Consider the following 19,299-nt stretch of genomic DNA (forward strand, 5'->3'; position numbering starts at 1 on the left):
CGTACACTATGTAGGGGAAGAGTAGGTATATTCGGACACTTGGGTACATTCGGACATTTTGTTTACTAAAGAAATAAAAAATAGATATTCGTCCAATCAAAAGAAGTTTAATCTTTTGTAACAGCTAATCATACGTTTTTTCCTTTCCACTTGCTGTCACCCAAATTACATGTAACAGTACAGAACAAATTATTGGTCAAAATAGCTCTAATGCAAAATCATGTGACAAGGCGCCATTTTTCAAAAACTTAGAATACAGAAACTTCAAAATATCACTGTTGCTTTTTCATTATTTCTGAAGAACATCCGAGAAGTATTCTGCTATTTTTGTAATTTCCCATGTCCCGCTAAACTTCATTTCGCGTTTTCACGGCACAATAATTTGAGGGAGGATAGGACCTTTATCGGGACTGCGGGATCGGGTGTTTTTAAGCTCTGGATTTCGGGATTGACCCTTTCGGGATACGATAATTCTTTTTTCGAATTTCGGGACCTCTGGATTTCGTGTTTTTTAAGCCCGGGATTTCGGGATTTCGTGTCTTTAAGCTCGGGATTTCGGGATCAGTACCCCTTCCTCATAATTTGACTTTCATGTGTCACGTTTACAAAAAATACGCCTCGACAATCCCGAGTCCCACTCAGACCCCCCTTATAGGTACATAATGAATAGTTTACTATGTAGTCAGTAGTCGGGTCAAATACACGGCATGTATACACTTTTAGACGACCTTAGATTCATTTCACAGCGAAAATACTCATTAATATTGAACATTTTAGATCACTTTACATTTAGATTTTATAACTTTTAAAATAAAGACCATATAGATTTAAGATCATTTAATCGAAAGATTATAATTTGTCAATGCGCAACTGTAACCAGGTACTGCATTTTTTTTTTTGCATGCGTTAAGTTAAAAGTGCCGGGAATAGAAAAGCAAGTTAAACTTCTCATCTGGACTTTTTAATAAGTCTGTATACCGGACCTCTTCTCTATTTTGGGATTGAAAAAAAATCTAAAGTTAAAAATGCGGTTTTGAGCCTATTTCTTCTTTTTAATTTGGTAACACGTTAAGCCATTAGTGACACTAATATGGTATATTACCAATAATAAGGCCATATATTTCGATGTGTAGAAATACCGCAAAAGACTTCTTAGTGCACTAAGAAGAAAGTTTTTGCATTAAGGACACTAAAACGATGTTTTAAGATCACAGCGAACATGAATATAAGAGGATATGATTAAATACCTCAAATCTATAAAGTTAGGTATCAATAGATTTTGTAATTTTGAAGTTAAATGACTTTTTAATCAACGCCTGCCACTCGCCACGTGACCAACGGTTTATTGCAGATTCCCGAATCATCATGTTCAATCAAACTTATCCAATAAACAATTGTCTTTTGATCGTTACTTATTGATTAATCAATGGTTGTTAACCTAACGGTTTAGCGTGGTATAAATTCAAGTTTATGAAAGAAAAATAAAAAATAAATTTTGTGTTTTAAAACATTGCCTTTGTTATATATATTTAGTTTTTAAGGAAATTGCTATGCAAGCTTTTTTTTTTATTTAAAGAACCCTATTTTGAGATAAAAATTGAGAAACAAATGCTTTTGATATTTCATTTCCTTACTAACAACACAAGAGTTTACATACTATCATTATTCCTTGAAAGACATTTGAGAGTATGTGGTGTCCATGGGGTTCTTCAAAATCCGATTACAGAAGTAACATATAGAAAAACTCCAAGAGGTAAAATTATATTACGTTTTAAAAAGAGAATTATAGAATAAATCATAACTGTCTTCTATGAACGATAACTTTAAACTGGTGTCAATGCTTTTTTTTAACAATTCATCTTTATTTCAACAATTGAAGATGAATACCATTTTATTTAATAATGTAATAAGCACTATGGGCAGGCGCGGATCCAGAGCTTGAAGTGGGGGTTTGTGGGAGGGGTTATGTGAGAAATGTTTAAAACACTAGAGAAGTTTTCATGTTATACCAAACCATATGTTTTTCAATAAATGGCACACTTTTTGTTCATCCGGCATATGGTTACTCTAAATAAAATTTTAAGTATTAATTTTATAAGGTTAATTATTTGATTACAGAGCGTATCTACCCGTTTTGCAATTGTTGTATCACTCTAAGGGAGGCTAATAAAGATATATATATAATAAAATATAGAGATAGCAGCCTTGGATTGTCTTAATTAAATCCTTTGGTCCTCTAATTATCAAGTTACCCTCTGGCCAATGTTATTATGACTTGTGTATATTTAAAGAAGTGTAGCGACAACGTGTCACCCTATTCAGTGCTAGATATTCAAATTATAGTAAAGATAACATTAAAACAAGAAATGGTTAATACAAAAAATATTTTAAGATTTTCAACCGGGGATGGGGGGGGGGGGGGGGGGGCTCGCTTTAACCCCCTAAATCCGCTAATGATGTGGGAAAACTAAATTATTTAGTTAACTTAATCATATGACTCTTAAGTCCGTTCTGCCATTATTAAGAAACGCTAAAGAACGGAAATGTATGATTTTATGATTTGGAAATAAATGAAATTGGTGTCACAAATGGTATGTCTGCTTGTATATTTAAAATATTTTATAAATAGATATAATGCTCATATACATAATTATTAACGGTTGTTTTACTTCGCTTATTTATAGCATTTAACAAATAACTTCGTATTCTTATTTTCGGCATCAAATAAAAATAATGGAATAAATATATTTTAAAAGACAAGGAAAGTGAATTAAAAAATATATACAACAAAAATAAAGGAAAGGAGATGTGGTACGGCTTTCAATGAAACACCTATCCACAAAAGTTAAAAATGAAGAAGATGTCAGAAATAAATTGGTCATAATTTATTTACAGTCTAAAACATCGAAGGGACTAAACATCAACCTATACATATTTATACTTGTAAAGCATTTGTATATAAACATCGAATCAGAAATATGTTCCTTTCCTAAACATGTTTAAAAACATTGCTGTGATAGTTATCAAAAGTACCAGGATTATAATTTAGTACGCCAGACGCGCGTTTCGTCTACACAAGACTCATCAGTAACGCTCAAATCGAAATATTGATAAATGGCATAGTTCTTAACATTAGAAAAATGAATGAAGTATTGGCAACTGGACGTTAAGCAACCAAATATCAATCCTCACTTTTCCGTGAAGTGTTCACAATTATTTGTCTTTTTAAAATTAAAAGGATGAAAAATCCCAAACTGAAAAGAGTTGAAAATACGCTATTAATTTAGAAGTAAAAAATATAGCAGACAGAATAAATACGGCAAAAACAAACAAATGAAAAAAAAATAGAGAACAATTTGAAATACCATATACATGTTTAATCAGTATACTAGTAGATTATTCACGGGCCAAGGTTGAGCGAACATGAATTGCTATCGATTATACTAAAGGTGACAATCAACTTTTTGAGGCACGTGTCGAGAAAACATTACAAAAAATTTAACACATGACATGGGTAAAATCTCTTTGTTTTTACTGTGCTATAATCTGGATAATGCACAGCAAAGGTGTGCATTAACTACCTCAGATATACTGCACAGTTCAAATCTATTTTTACCTTTAGGGGCGGTTCCTAGATTTTGAAAGGGGCGTTATTCTATCAAATTAAAAAAACATATCACCGAGTGTAGCGAGACCAAAAACAATATTGACGATTTTAAGGCAAAACACGATACTTTGTCCAATCCTAGGGTGAACGACATGTTCGTCCCCACCCCGAATCCGCCATCTGCCTTGAAATTACGACACAATTGAACTTTGTACAAACATCGTAGTTTCAAAATAGGAAAAAAGAAAGGTTTCTCATTCTTTATTTTACATCTTAGCTTGAACATAAAATGTTTTATTATATTTTGCGTACAACATAAATCTTAAATCAGTGTTTTAAAGTCAGAAAGATAGTTAAAACATTTTTTGGTAATTTCCGCCAAAAAAGAAATGTATCTAGAATATCCGAATAAAAGAAATCTGATTTGGATTAGTTTTAGACTCAATGGAATTTATAACGACTTTTTGAATATCTATTCCCCATATTTTTGGATCGAATTTAAAGGGGATCATATTTAAGTTTGTTTGAAAACAGGGAGATTAGCTGGTGATCAATCAGACTTCATTTAGATGGACGTGTCTTAAAAATTAATACAGTAGATACAAAGAAATTTGGGGAAGGGGGGAGTAAAACATTGGAAAGAGAAACGTATTTTCCGTTTATTCAACATTTAAAATTTAGGTAATATTACTAACATCTTCCTCGGTTTATCTTTCTCTATTAAAGCATATCATTGATGGAAAGAAATTCAAAAGCAATTAATCTTCAACGTCACTTATTAAATAAAAATGGGAATAGATTTAACAGAAACATTAAAAAAAAATCTACCATTAAATCGCAATTTTACAATAAGTCTAAACCCCCAAAAAAGTTATCAATTTGAAACTTACCAATGAAAGCCGTATTTCCCCTTTCTTTACCCTACAATAAACTTTCCTAGGATCCGTGGATTGCGGGAAATCGTCCACATCTAAAACGTTCACGTAAATTAATGACGTCATGTGTTAAAACAGTTATTGGCCAATCAAATCGGTATATAGAATTTAATCTGCACGTGCTCAGGATGACCCTTTAACCCGAACTCCTACGTCGTTCGGGTTAATAAGGGTCACCTGAGCTGTGCAGATTAAATTCTATATACCGACTTGCTTGGTCAATAACTATAACATAATTTAAAATTATGAAAGGAGTAGGTCCTTAGTGCACATTTTTGTTCTTAGTGCACTAAGGAGGTCCTTTGCGGTGTTTCTACGAACCCCATATATTTGAAGCTGTTCAAAATTCTGTACATTATAGGTACGTGTATCAGATCGGACAATAATTTTCATATATATAAAAAGAATTACTGTATAAGTTATCTAGTATGAAATATATCCACTGGACCGACCGTGTAAGTGCTATATATATTATATCATGTATATAGCCAGTCAAAAAGATGTGGTATGATTGCCAATGAGACAACTATCCACAAAAGACCAAAATGACACAAACATTAACAACTATAGGTCACACAAGGTCGTTAAAAACTTCCATTTGTTGTTGTCCACTGAAAATAAGCTCATAAAAACACGAATCCCCGTTTACTCAATTCCACCTTTATTTGTTAATATTTCTTTATCAAAACTTTTGATTTTATCATATCTTTTTTGTGAAATATTTTGTGTGGTCGAACATGAAATTGCCTCCGATGCTACAAAGAAAATTTGTTTAATGTCATCTGTTGCAATATATGCTAAGTACTACACGTGGACAGGATGTTCCCCAGAAAATAAGTTATACACACCCGATATAACCCCGAGGGTACACGCTACTGTCATATGGAAAATTACTGGGTCACCTGTAAGATGGTAATCAGCCATGCAACTAATTAGGTTACTGACCATGTCACTTCAATTTAAAAAGTTTATCGTTAGATATCAAAATGATAAATTCATTTTAATTAAAAATTTAAGAACTAAAGGATTTATCATTAAAATGAAGTGAAATAATTCAACCAAATCGTATATAGATTATATACATATTTTTTTTTTTATCTATGCCGGAAAGAATTGAAAAACTGTATTTATAATTTTTGATTTGTTTTATAGAAATCTGTGTAGGTCTCATGAAATGAAACTCACGCAACGCATGCCTAATTAAGATTTATAAATTTATTGAAAAATATAACAAAAATTTAGTTTTGATATTAAATTAAAGTTACCTAGCCGCGCTGTAATTTATTTGATATGACATGAATCAAGCAATTTTTGTTGAGGGATTTATGGGTTTGTCCATACAACGTATAAAAAAAGAAGTGTATGTTATTAGTATTTCACATGCCTTGTTTTCGCCTTGAAGCTCATTATTCAGAGTGTTTCAGACAAGATGATGAAAATAACGTGCAAGATACTTTTTTCGATCATCGTGAAGAGACAATTTTAATTCCCATTCCTCGATGCACTCTGCCCCTGTTGAATTGTATATTTTAATTAGCCCCCCCCCCCTTTCGTGGTTACCGTTATGCCAACAAATACCCGGGACTTGATTTACATGTAATAGGGCTTGTAGATTTTTTCTCGGAGTAGGAAAATATGCACCAAATGCTGCAGTTACTGGAGACTTAGGTATAACACCTATTTTTGATAAGCAGTGGAAAAGTATTATACGTTTGTGGTGTAGATTAAATAACATGAGCTCAAATCGGTTAAATGCAAAAATTCACAAGTGGGCTGATAGTATGAGTATTAAGCATAAGTGTGTTAAAAACTGGAATTTTTTAGTAAAGAAAACCTTCTGTGAACTAAATTTAAGTAATTTAACGTGTCCAGAAAATATGGACACTAAGTATGTTATAAAAAAATGTATGTCAAAATTACACGAAAAACATGTCGATAATTGGCATGCTGTTTTACATTCTGATAAATCTATATCGGGCAGAGGTGGCAATAAGCTACGAACTTACAGACTGTTTAAGGAAAATTTTGAACCGGAGGAATACTGCAAAACAGCTTTACCCTTCAGTCATAGAAGTGCTTTCGCCAAATTTAGATGTGGTGTTGCTCCCCTAAGAATTGAAACAGGGAGATATGAAAATATTGTTTTAGAAAATAGAGTGTGCCATAAATGTGACGTTTTTATTGAAGATGAAGCGCATGTTTTATTAAGATGTCCTCTTTATGACGATTTTAGAAACCATTTATAATTATGTTGCTGAAACTTTTAATGATAATTTTAATACAGCCATGATAAAGGGGGTTCCAACTACATGTCTCCATTAAATAAGGGGTGTCGTTGCCGCTGGTTTTCTGTTACCCCACCCTTTTCATATAATTTAGATTTCAAAAGTGTATACCTTATTCATATATTGTGTAGGTTAAAATGTTATCTTTTCCCATATTGTTTGCGTTTTGATTGGTGTGTAATGCAACAGTGCAATACCTAAGTGTCAAAAGAGAGTTTTTCCCGACCTATTCACATATTTTTAAGGTTCCTATATACAAGGTGATAGGACGTTCGGTTCCGTTGGAATAGGTTACCTTTTCACGCTATGCCTGAAAACTTTTCCTGATGCACAGGTAACTTGAGAGGATTCCCGAGATTATCATTTATGCAATGATTGCTCACAAAATGCTAGGGGAGGCTTACCCCGGATTCCATCCCCTTCGACCCGCCACAGAATACAGATATAATTGATAATTGTTATTTAAAAGTCATATACTATAGCCACTACATAGTACTAGAACCGAACACCTGTTTTCGGATATATATATATATATACATACACCACATCTTCCTATGTCTATATAGCTGATTTACCGTAAATAACTGCGAGAAAATGAATAATACACAAGTTGATAATTGTCTCTTCTCTGCTAATTTTAATGTGCATGCAATATTCACTCTGAGACCACCGACACTAATAATAATTACCTACAAAATAATAGGTGCTCCTTTACTGGGAAGAACATTTCGGATCCGATCAATTTATTGGTTCCATTCCCCCATTCTACACTTCCCCTTAGAAAAAATGCCTTGCAATGCGTCATAATTATCTGGACTACTAACTTACTTCCATATACAACTTCGAAAACAGACTATAATCTATTTCACTGGATGAGATTGGGCTCACGGATTTTTTAATGGATTGGTAATTTTTATTTATAGCACAAGTTTACAAAGCAAGATTAATCACATTTTTCACCCGGCCTACTAGTCCAAATAATTATGACGTCTTGAAAGGCTATTATAATTTTTTTCTTTGACGCCTTACATCGACTCGTCGATCTCGATGTAAGGCGTCAAAGAAAAAAATTATAATAGCCTTTCAAGACGTCATAATTATTTGGACTACCGGCCTACAAATCAAATGGTTGCCTCCTTACTGACTTACACCTACACAAGCTAAAAAAACATATTATGGGGGGGGGGGGGGGGGGGGTTCAGATGGGGGATGCTTGCCTCAGTCATGTTTCTGTGATTCCCTATATAATCAACAAAAATTTTCACACAAAAAGGGGGGCAGGGATTTCTCCTTAATAAGAAATCTCTATTTTCAGCATAAGCTCATATAAATTTGCCTTTTGAAGAACTGAAATAAATATGAGACGGCTAATGATTTTTCAGATGCTTTACATTAAAATACATCCATGTGACATTCACAATTATATATAGATCCAAATTTAAAAAGCTATTTTTTTCAATATTTAAATAATGTAGGATCAAATCTTGATACATGTATGTAGTTGAAATTGTTAGCTTTAAACATGTTAAACATTAAAAAAATGAACACCCAAAGTTTAAACCACGTTTAAACATAAGAATGACCATGTAGTCTTTATTAATGTATGCTATTGCTATGAAACTAGGTCATTGTAGGTAAACTGTCATCTATTCCCTTAAATCTTTGTTCCCAGTCACCCCAAGTTTGATTTAAATTAGTCAAGTATATCTACTCTATTAGGTCTCTAGTTTTGATAGTTAATAACTTGCAAATTACAAATGAATTAAAATCATACTCCTCCCAAATTTATTTCTTTAAATATTATGGATGAAATACATGTAGCAAGTAAGGGATGAAATTAAATTGGAAGAAATGTGGCATTTTTTTTGGATAAAGTAGTATGTCGTCTGATGTTGTCAAACTTAATTATAGACCCTTAAGGGGCGGATCCAGTCATTTTAAAAAGGGGTGGGGGTGGGATTCTAACCCAGGACAAAAGGGGAAGGGGGGGGGGTCCAATTACATGTCCCTATTCAAATGCATTGATTATCCAAAAAAAGGGGGGTTCCAATCCCTTGAACCCCTCTCTGGATCTGTGCCTGCCCTTTAAAAATAAAATTATCCTTATTTTGAGTTAAAGCTTATAGATTTTTCTATAATGCTTCTCAGGGGCGGATCCAGCCATTTTAAAAGGGGGGTCCCAACCAAGAGCAAAGAGGGGTTCTAACTATATCTCTCATTCAAATGCATTGCTCGGTAAAAGAAAAGGATTCCAACCCTCAAATCTATGGTCAGGTTGTTGTCTCTTTGACACATTCCCTTTTTCCATTCTCAATTTTATCATGTAGTCGTCGTTGTCCCAGGACATTTAGTTTTCGCTTAATAACTTTAGTACAAGTAATAGAAATCTATGAAATTCAAACACAAGGTTTGTGACCAGAGTTTTTGTTCAGAGTTTAGGAATTACATGAATTAGGGGCCAATAGGGGCCAATATTAAACTTTGTTTGATTTTATAGAAAATTGAATTATTGGAGTTCTTTGATATATGCCAAATCTAACTGTGTATTTAGATTCCTAGTTTTTTGGTCCTGTTTAAATTGGTCTACCTTAAGGTCCAAAGGGTCCAAAATTAAACTTATTTTGATTTTAACAATATTTAAATTCTTGGTGTTCAGATTAATATGCTGAATCTGAATATTTACTTAGATTTTTTTATTATGGGCCCAAATTCAAGTTGATCCAAATCGGGGTCCAAAATTTTACTTTGTTTGATTTCAACAAAAATTGATTATATGGGGCTCTTTGATATGCTGAATCTAACCATTCATTAAGATTTTTGATATTTTGACCCATTATCAAATTGGTCCACATTGAGCAGTCAGGGGACTTATTTAAATAAGTGATTTTCTAAATCACTGATTTAAGTAACATTATTTCCATAAAGGTTGGAAGTTAGAGTTGTCTTTCTTTAATAATCACCTATTTAAGTAGTACAAATTAATCACTAGAAGAAGTGATTTAATTTTATTGTAGCTTTAAATATAGAATACTAATGATCCAGGGACTAATTATGTTTCTAAACTTATCAGAACCAACATCTGTGTTGTCTAGGATGACCAGGTCATTTCAGGTGATGACCTTGTACTGAATCTAGGATAATGACATAAAAATCACTTGTTTAAGTATCAGACCTCAATTTCCTTCCCAAAAATCACTTCTTTAAGTATCATTCTTTTAATAATCCCTACTAATTTCAACACCCCCGAACAGTGAGATTTTTATCGCGAACAGTAGAATTTTATTACATAATCTGAAAGATGAAACCTTGAACTTCACAGGAAAAATACTCCCACTGCTGGGAAAAATCTTTTAAGGAAGTATCAGTTCATTATGTAAAGCCATTATTATAGCATTTTTTCAACTAAAATAGAGTTTTCAGCTAAATGATAGCATTAAAGGCAGAAACCTTTCTACTTAAAAGAAGCAAAAAGTTTTTGTTTTTTTTAATTTTACTAATTAAAAGATATTATTTAAACCTATGTGTTTAAAATTTGGAAAAAAATACAAAATTCCAATTTGTGACAAAACCACGATTTTGCTACTCAAATAAGTGATTTAAAAATCACCTATTTCAGTAAGTCCCCTGACTGTTGAGTTCTAAAAGGTACAAAATTTAACTTTATTTGATTTCACCAAAAAATGAATTATTGGGGTTCTTTGATCATGTTGATATGCTGCATCTAACCATGTATTGAGATTTTGAATATTGGACCATTTTAGAGGTTAATTGTCAATTTAAAATTTTTAAGTACTTGGACCGCATTCATTCTGTGTCAGAAACCTATGCTGCATCAACTATTGAATCACAATCCAAATTTAAAATTCAGAGTTGTATCGAGCTTGAATGTTGTGTCCATACTTGCCCCAACTGTTCTGGGTTCAACCTGTACGTTTGTATCAAGCTGTGCCATGCATAGCATTTTTATCTGATTTATATATTAATTTGAAATTTTGACAAGTGAGACACATACAGATTATACTGTTAACAATATTTCAGAGTTTAACGTAGTCAAGAGAAACAAATTTTAGAAGAATAGTTGAATCATGTCTTTGTTGTCAAATGAAAAATTAGTATGAACACAAAGAAAAAGTATGGGAATGTTTGTTTTTTAAACTATTGACCAGGGTGAAAGTCTTTGAAAGTCATGACTGGCAAAAAGTTTGTGAAATGAAATATCACAAATATTCCATTCTTTTTAAATATAACTGAATATAAAGAAAAACACAAACTGATGTTTTATAATAGTTTTTACCCTTTTTATGTTTTATAGGACAAGAAATATAGAAAAATGATGAAAAATATAAACAGTTACAATAGAAATGAGCGCAAAACAAGATAAACAGAATACAACAAGGCCTAAATGGTAAGACCACTTCTATATACTGTAAATTCAGATTTTTCAGGGAAGGGACAACTTATTGTGATTACAAAAAAAATCTGCATAAAGATCTATATAGTTACATGATATATATATATATATGTTTCTGTTATCAAAATATGATTTCTTATTTTTGCGATACTCACCCAGTCACATTATTCGCATTACTAAAAAGTTTCGATAATTTCTGAATTACAGTAATAAAAGAAATTGCCTTTGAATGATAACTCATATAAAAATAAGAAAATGTGGTATGGTAAATGAGTGACTTATCCACCAGAGTTCAATGAAGCGGATGCAAGAAATTAAAGGCCAATCATGGGCCTGCCTTCAATAATGAGAAAACACTTCCTTTATAGGTCATCCATTAAAGATCTCAACATATAAAGATTTAAACAATCCAATTTAGTTCAACATGTTCAAAGTCAATAACAATTAATAAAAAAAAATCATGCCTAATATAAAATATTGTTTGTTTCTCCAATCCTGACCGACCCTGCAAAAATGGCCCTACTCATAAAATTTTATTGTCAAAACTAAGCCAAATATTATTTTATTCATTTCTGATTTTCGGGCTTGCCGGATCATCCGATAATATTCAGGCTTTTGGGAAAAATAAAATTATTTACCTACCTACCTACCCACACCTGGCTTGTCAGAATAGGGATTAGGGAAACAAACAATATATTAATTTAGGCCTCATGTCTGTGAGCACTCAACCTGACCATAATATAGGACAGTGGTTCAAATATTAACACAACATATGAACATTCTATAACAACTATTGCAAGTGGCTCAACTTTAAATATCACTGCAAGGCACTAAACAACGAATATTAAATCTTGGACACAAAGCACTGAAATAAGAGAACTCATAAGCATGACAAGTAAGAATATCAAATGAAAGTTTCTCAAAATGTTCATTAAAACATGATAAAATAAGCTTATTTATATTGCTGTTTTTTTCTCCATTTATAACATTTTTTTTTTATTTTGTGTATTTATAGGTCAGATATCTTGGTTTTTATGATCATCAACAGGTCCTGCAGGTCTATACTGAAGAGGAAACTTAATTGTTAATACTTGTCTACATAATGTGCTAATTGGATTATTAATGTGAAATGAACTCAACTGTGTGTTTTTCTGGAAAAAGAAATAGAAAAAATCCTACAAAATTGCTATAAACAAAATGGAGTACTATCAAAGAACACAATTGTGTAAAATGTAACAACCTACATTCATATTAACTGATGGATTATGGAGAAATTAAGAAAAAAAATAGTATCTTTGTCATGTTTGTTGTCGAAATAAACACCTGCTTTATCAATTCATGTACATGGCTCCATCATATCAAATATACAAAGAAGATGTTTGAAGAACATACGTTGCCAAAATTTATTCAACCAATTGAAGGAAGATGTCTTGTGGATTGAATTATTTATGCACTGAACTGTTATGTAGGGGGTCGAATACACAGCAGCTGAAACAGAAGACAAGTTAATTTGACATGAAAAGTGTTTATTTTATTTAATATGCAAATATGAGCACAATATTAATAACATCACAAATGATATGATATTCATAGCATTTTGCTTATTATTGTATTGTCTTAAACATGCTAAACAGTCAGCCTTTTGTTTTTGTATGTTTAATACTCACCATGAAAATTTGTATTACAGTATTAAAGTTTTAATTATCTTTTGTATCAATAATTCAGTCTAGGAGAAAATATATTAATACTGTTTGTACTGTTATGAAATTTCCATAGAGGAAAAACATTTCCTTAAGGGAAATTTGATGTTCAGAAATTTCCCTAGAGGAAATTTGAAGATCAATGATTTCCTTAGAGGAAATTTGTTGTCTTGAATTTTCCTCCAAGGAAAAGTGTTTGTCAAAAATTTCCTCACAGGAAAAAGTATTTCCTCCAAGGAAAATTTGAAGCTACAAATTTCCTCACAGGAAAAAGTATTTCCTCCAAGGAAAATTTGAAGCTGCAAATTTCCTCAAAGGAAAAAGAATTTCCTCTAAATTTCCTCTAAGGAAATAGAATTTCCTCAAAGGAAATAATTATGCAGCGAATTCCCTAAGGGAAATCTTTTTCCCTTGAGGAAAAAACAATTTCCCTTGAGGAAAAATCTTTTTCCTTCAGGGAAATTTGATTTCCCTTGAGGAAAAGTACTTTTCCTCTGAGGAAATTGTTGAAAAAAGGGGCATAACTTTTTCAACAGTGGTGCTAGATCAAAAATTTTTTAGGACAAATATCAGGGAACCAATACCAACCAAGTTATCAACTTTGTTTTGACTTAACTCCAAAAATTAAGGTGACAACTTTTGCACTCAGCGGAATTGCAAACTTGTCCCGGAGACTGTTAAAAGTTCGGAAATCATCGTATCACTTTATATTTTCACACGTACTTGGAGAGATGTTCCGAAAAAGTCCGGGAAAATATTACTTCCCTTTAACAAAAGTTCGGGAAAAACAGTCAACTTCCGGGCACGTAAATTTGAAATTAGTCAAAATTGTTAAAATCTTTTTATTATATGCCGGAGATGGACTAAAAATGCTACGAACAATACAAATTTAATCAATATAAACGATGTCTGCGATCTGACGGCAAGTAAGGCACGTTTTCCCAGAGAAATCGTTGGGGAATCCAGGTAGGTCAATCTATTTATTTATAGATAGCAGAAAAATGGCGTCGAGTTAGTTGCCTTTTTGTTTCTTAGTATGGATAGTGAAATTGGGTATTTTTTCTGGGTCGTTTAAATCACTCGAAACTAAGTGAGACATGCACAGAAGTGATAGATATGTATTGTAAATATAGAAAATTGAATATTTTAATCATAAAAAAAAAAAATCAAAAAAAAAATCTGTATCATATACACGAGCGCCTGTGGTAAAAGGTGTTCATTGTATATTGCTAACGGTAGATTATTTGATGATACGATTGGTAAAACTACGTGTAAAAATGTGAGTCTCATTGATTATTTGATTATTTCTCCTGATTTATTTAATTATATTACAATCTTTAATGTATTAGATTTTGATCCGATGATCTCAGATGTACACAACAGAATACATTTTACCTTGAGTTTCCAGACTGAAACAAGTAAATCTCAAAAACATAAATGACCTAGATCATACTAAAATTACGTGGAATCCTGTTCACGCTAACCAATTTCAGCAGGTGTCATCAAATCTCTTAGGTGAAATTGACAGCGCGTTAGATGACCTAGATAATAACCAAAACATTACAACAGAACAGGTAAATATGGTTGTCAATGACCGTGGCATCGTGTTGACCCAGACAGCCAGTGGTGTATTGGGCAACTCGAATATTCGTTCATATAAATCGAGTAATAGTAATAAACCTTGGTTTGATAGAGCTTGTCGAGGGAAAAAGGGATGCATTTCATCAGGTAAAGGCAAAATTTAAGCACGACAAATCCGATAATGTCAGAGTATTTGCTTAATGAGAGATCCAGAGAGTTTAAAAAGCAGATGAGCAACAGTTTTAATAAATATAAAGATAAGTGCGCAAATGAGCTGCGAAATTTTTCAAAATCCGACTCGAAGCAATTTTGGAAGTTGTTGAATAAATTTAGTAACTTTAAAAAAGATAGTCCGGATATATCTATCGAAACTTTTTCAGAATATTTCAAAAATCTTAACTCTGATAATTCGGAGGATGAAATGCAAGACGATATGAATCCTGGGGATATTACTATCGATATAGATGCTGTCATTCAAGAAAATCCTATATATGATGAAATATTAATTGGGATTATAACCCAGACAGAAGTTGCTGAAGCTATTAAAAAATTGAAAAATAGTCAAGCACCTGGGATTGACAGTATTCTAAACGAATATCTTAAAAACACCCCACCTGAGTTTATCTCAGGTATTTTATGGTTGTACCTGCATCACAGGCTGTCAAATTTTAGATTTAATATATGTGTTTGCTATCTTCCACCTGATCACTCTACTAGGCAAGTAGACAAGGAACTATTTTTTGACACATTAATTTCACAAGTTTATGAATTCCAAAATGATGGTTTATTTTATATTTGTGGAGACTTTAATAGTAGATGTGGCGATGAGTATGATTACATTCCTGGAGTCGATTGTATAAATATGAGAAGTGTTATAGATTTTACACGTAATAGTTACTGTACTACATTTATTGATTTTTTAACAAGTAGCAATTGTTGTATGTTGAACGGTAGAGTTGGTACAAACAATGACTTCACATGTGTTTCATCAAAGGGTCAATCGGTTGTTGATTATTGTATTACTAGCTATGAAAATCTTCATTTTTTTCAAGACTTCAAAGTTATTAGAGCTTCGGACTTAATTATAAAATCTAAGCTTAATATGACTGGGTTGGATGCTAGATCGATACCCGACCATTCTTTGTTGTATTGTGAGTTAAATATCAGTGCCTCATTACCGTCGTGTCATACCTCAGGAAAGCGTAGTCCTGAATTTATTAAGTTTGATGTAAAAAACATACCTTCAAATTTTTGTCACGGCGATGATATACATTTACGACTTTTAGATACTATCAATGGTCTTGAAACAAATGAAGTATCCCAATGTAATATTGACCAAGTTTATACTGATTTTTGTGCTATTGTCAGCGAAGAAATGAATCAGAAATTGCTTTCAAAAGTAATTGTCATGTCTGATAGTACGTATTGTAATAAGAGAAAGAGAATTAAAAAACCTTGGTGGAATGATAATTTAAGTGTATTTTTTAATGATATGTGTTGTGCAGAAAAGTTATGGAAAAAGGGCAAATTGTCTCGTGTGTCTTGTGTTGAGTTAAAGTCCAGTTTTGTGTCAAAACGAAGGGTTTTCGATCGTGAGGTTCAAAAAGCAAAACGTAAGTACTGGTACACATTGCAGCAAGAATTATTGTTGGAATCAAAAGCTGATCAACAAACGTTTTGGAAGAAGATAGGTAAGATAGGAATTGCTTCGGACGCAAAACTTTAATACCAATGGAAGTTGTAGACGCAAATGGTAATGTATCTTCAAATGTTGATGATGTTTTGTTAAAGTGGAAATCGGACTATGCCGATCTACTTAATCAAACAGGTAACCAGGTTACTACGGATAGGAACATTCCAGTCGATCAGAGCCCTGCCGTTTTGACAGAAAGCGACTTTCTTTTAACAGAAGAAATTTCTTTTGAAGAGGTTTTTAATGTCGTATGTAAACATGGTAAAAGCAAAAGAGGCAAAGCCTCTGGTGTAGATAATATTCCAGCTGATGTTTTATGTAACCAGAATTGTATTATATTTTTACATAGATTGTTTAATTGGTGTTTTAAAACTGGTAAAGTCCCAGAGATGTGGAATAATATAATTATTAATCCGATACCCAAAAATAACATGTCAGATAAAAGAGACCCCTTAAATTATAGGGGTATTGCTTTAGCCCCAGCTTCATATAAATTATATTGTAACATATTAAACTTGAGGCTGTCTCAATGGGTTGAAGATAATAAGTCCTTAGTTGATGATCAAAATGGGTTCCGGAAGGGAAGGAGTACCATAGATCAAATATCTTCACTTACTAGTTTAGTCGATGTTCGTAAAAAACTACGAAAATCCACCTTTTGTGCATTTATCGATTTTAAGAAGGCGTATGATACGATTAATAGGACACTGTTATGGGAAAAACTCACATCTCGGGGGGTTGATGTAAAAATGTGTATGGCTATTAAGTCCCTTTATAATGGGGTCAGGTGCTCGATCAGAGTCAATAGCTTCAATACAGATTGGTTTACTGTGAACTGTGGTTTAAAACAAGGTTGTCCACTTTCTCCTTTATTATTTAACATTTTTATAAATGAATTAGCTGTATACTTAAAATCATTTGATTTTGGTGTTGACATTGGGGGAGAAAAAGTATGTATTTTATTGTATGCTGATGATATCGTACTGTTAGCAAATACTGAGAATGAGTTACAAAACCTCTTAGATGAGTTATATCATTGGTGTACTGACAATAAAATGACTATTAATTCATGTAAGAGTAATGTTGTCCATTTCAGACCGACCTCATTTGAACGATCAAGTCACGTCTTTAAGTGTGGGGATATGAATATTGCTACTAGCAGCGAATATGCTTATCTAGGCCTTGTTTTAAATGAGTTTCTAGACTTTAGTATTACTGCAAAAGCAGTTGCTAGGTCAGCAAACAGAGCTCTAGGTCTGGTTATAGCTAAGTGCAAAGTTATTGGTGGCATGTCATATGACGTCTATAAAAAACTATTTGATGCACTTGTAAGTCCTATTGTTGAATATGGTGCCGCGATTTGGGGATGCAAGAATTTCTCATTTATTAATGCGATTCAAATGAGAGCGTGTAGGTTCTTCCTTGGTGTTGGTAAATATACACCTAATCCAGCTATTATGGGAGACATGGGGTGGATTCCAATTTACCATACTCAATGGAAAGTGATTGCAAGACACTGGCACAGATTAGTAAATATGGAGCCAGATCGTATTAATAGGAAAATATTCATATGGGCAGATGAGGTCAGTCTGAAACATAGAATTGTGAAAAATTGGAATTTCATTGTTAAAAAACATTTCACGGAACTTGAATTGGTTGACTTTTGTAATACAAACACTAATATTAATAAAAATATGTTTATTGATACAGTCATGTCAAGACCACTGCCCTTTCCTCGATCTTGATATCTATATCATAAACGGGAAGCTTAATACAAAAATTTATGATAAAAGAGATGATTTTTCATTTCCTATTGTTAATTATCCATTTTTAGATGGTGACGTTCCCTTGTCACCATCTTATGGTGTTTATATATCTCAACTTGTACGATTCGCTCGTGTATGTAACAATGTATTAGATTTTAGCGAGAGAAATTTATGTATTACTGAAAAATTATTACACCAGGGTTTTCGATATCACAAACTGGTCAAAACATTTACTAAATTTTATCACCGGTATAAGAAAATAATTCGTAAATATAACTCAACATGCAGACATCTTATACGTTCAGGTATTTCACATCCAAAATTTTATGGAAATATTCTTTATAAAGCACAAAAATGTCAGTATTCTCCTCAGAAACTAACAAAACCTTTAAATAGACTTATTAAAAGGGGATATAGTTACGATACTGTTGTCAGGTCATTAAAGATTGCATATTTTGGCTTTAACATTGATTCACTGATAGGGTCTTTGCATCGGAACTAAACACATTTATTTCTAAAAAAACAGTTGTTGGCATGACACGGGTTATGTTCTTCTCATATATTTTATGATAGTATGATACTAAACCCCTAACGGGAGGGATTGTACCTGATATTCATATGATGAAGACATAATCTTTCAATCAGTTTATTTGAGGTCTGGAGCTGGCATGTCAGTTAACTGCTAGTAGTCTGTTGTTATTTATGTATTATTGTCATTTTATTTATTTTCTTTTGTTACATCTTTTGACATCAGACTCGGACTTCTCTTGAACTGAATTTTAATGTGCGTATTGTTATTGTTTTACTTTTCTACATTGGCTAGAGGTATAGGGGGAGGGTTGAGATCTCATAAACATGTTTAACCCCGCCGCAATTTTGCGCCTGTCCCAAGTCAGGAGCCTCTGGCCTTTGTTAGTCTTGTATGATTTTAAATTTTAGTTTCTTGTGTATAATTCGGAGTTTAGTATGACGTCCATTATCACTGTACTATTATGCATATTTTAGGGGCCAGCTGAAGGACACCTACGGGTGCGGGAATTCTCGCTACATTGAAGACCCATTGGTTGCCTTCGGCTGTTGTTTGCTCTATGGTCGGGTGGTTGTCGCTTTGACATATTCACCATTTCCTTTCTCAATTTTATGTCAAGAATGTTTGATATTTATATTGAAGAATGGAAAAGTATTGTTAGTTCATCCTCTTCCAGACGGGGAAATGGGCGGAATAAATTGAGAACCTATAATATTTTTAAGCAGGAGTATGTTGTAGAAAACTACTGCAAACTGTTAATGCCTTTTTGTGAAAGAAGCGCCTTTGCAAAAT

General features: G+C 32.7%; 1 long non-coding RNA gene across 1 annotated transcript; it reads left to right on the top strand.

Annotated features, from left to right (window-relative positions):
- Nucleotides 1–7,580: 7,580 nt before the first annotated feature.
- Nucleotides 7,581–12,944, top strand: LOC139517955 (uncharacterized). Its single transcript, XR_011663245.1, has 3 exons — nt 7,581–7,733; nt 11,140–11,232; nt 12,254–12,944. It is a non-coding gene; the product is annotated as an uncharacterized lncRNA (long non-coding RNA).
- Nucleotides 12,945–19,299: the final 6,355 nt, after the last annotated feature.

Source organism: Mytilus edulis, chromosome 3 (assembly GCF_963676685.1).
Source record: "Mytilus edulis chromosome 3, xbMytEdul2.2, whole genome shotgun sequence".
NCBI lineage: Eukaryota > Metazoa > Mollusca > Bivalvia > Mytilida > Mytilidae > Mytilus > Mytilus edulis.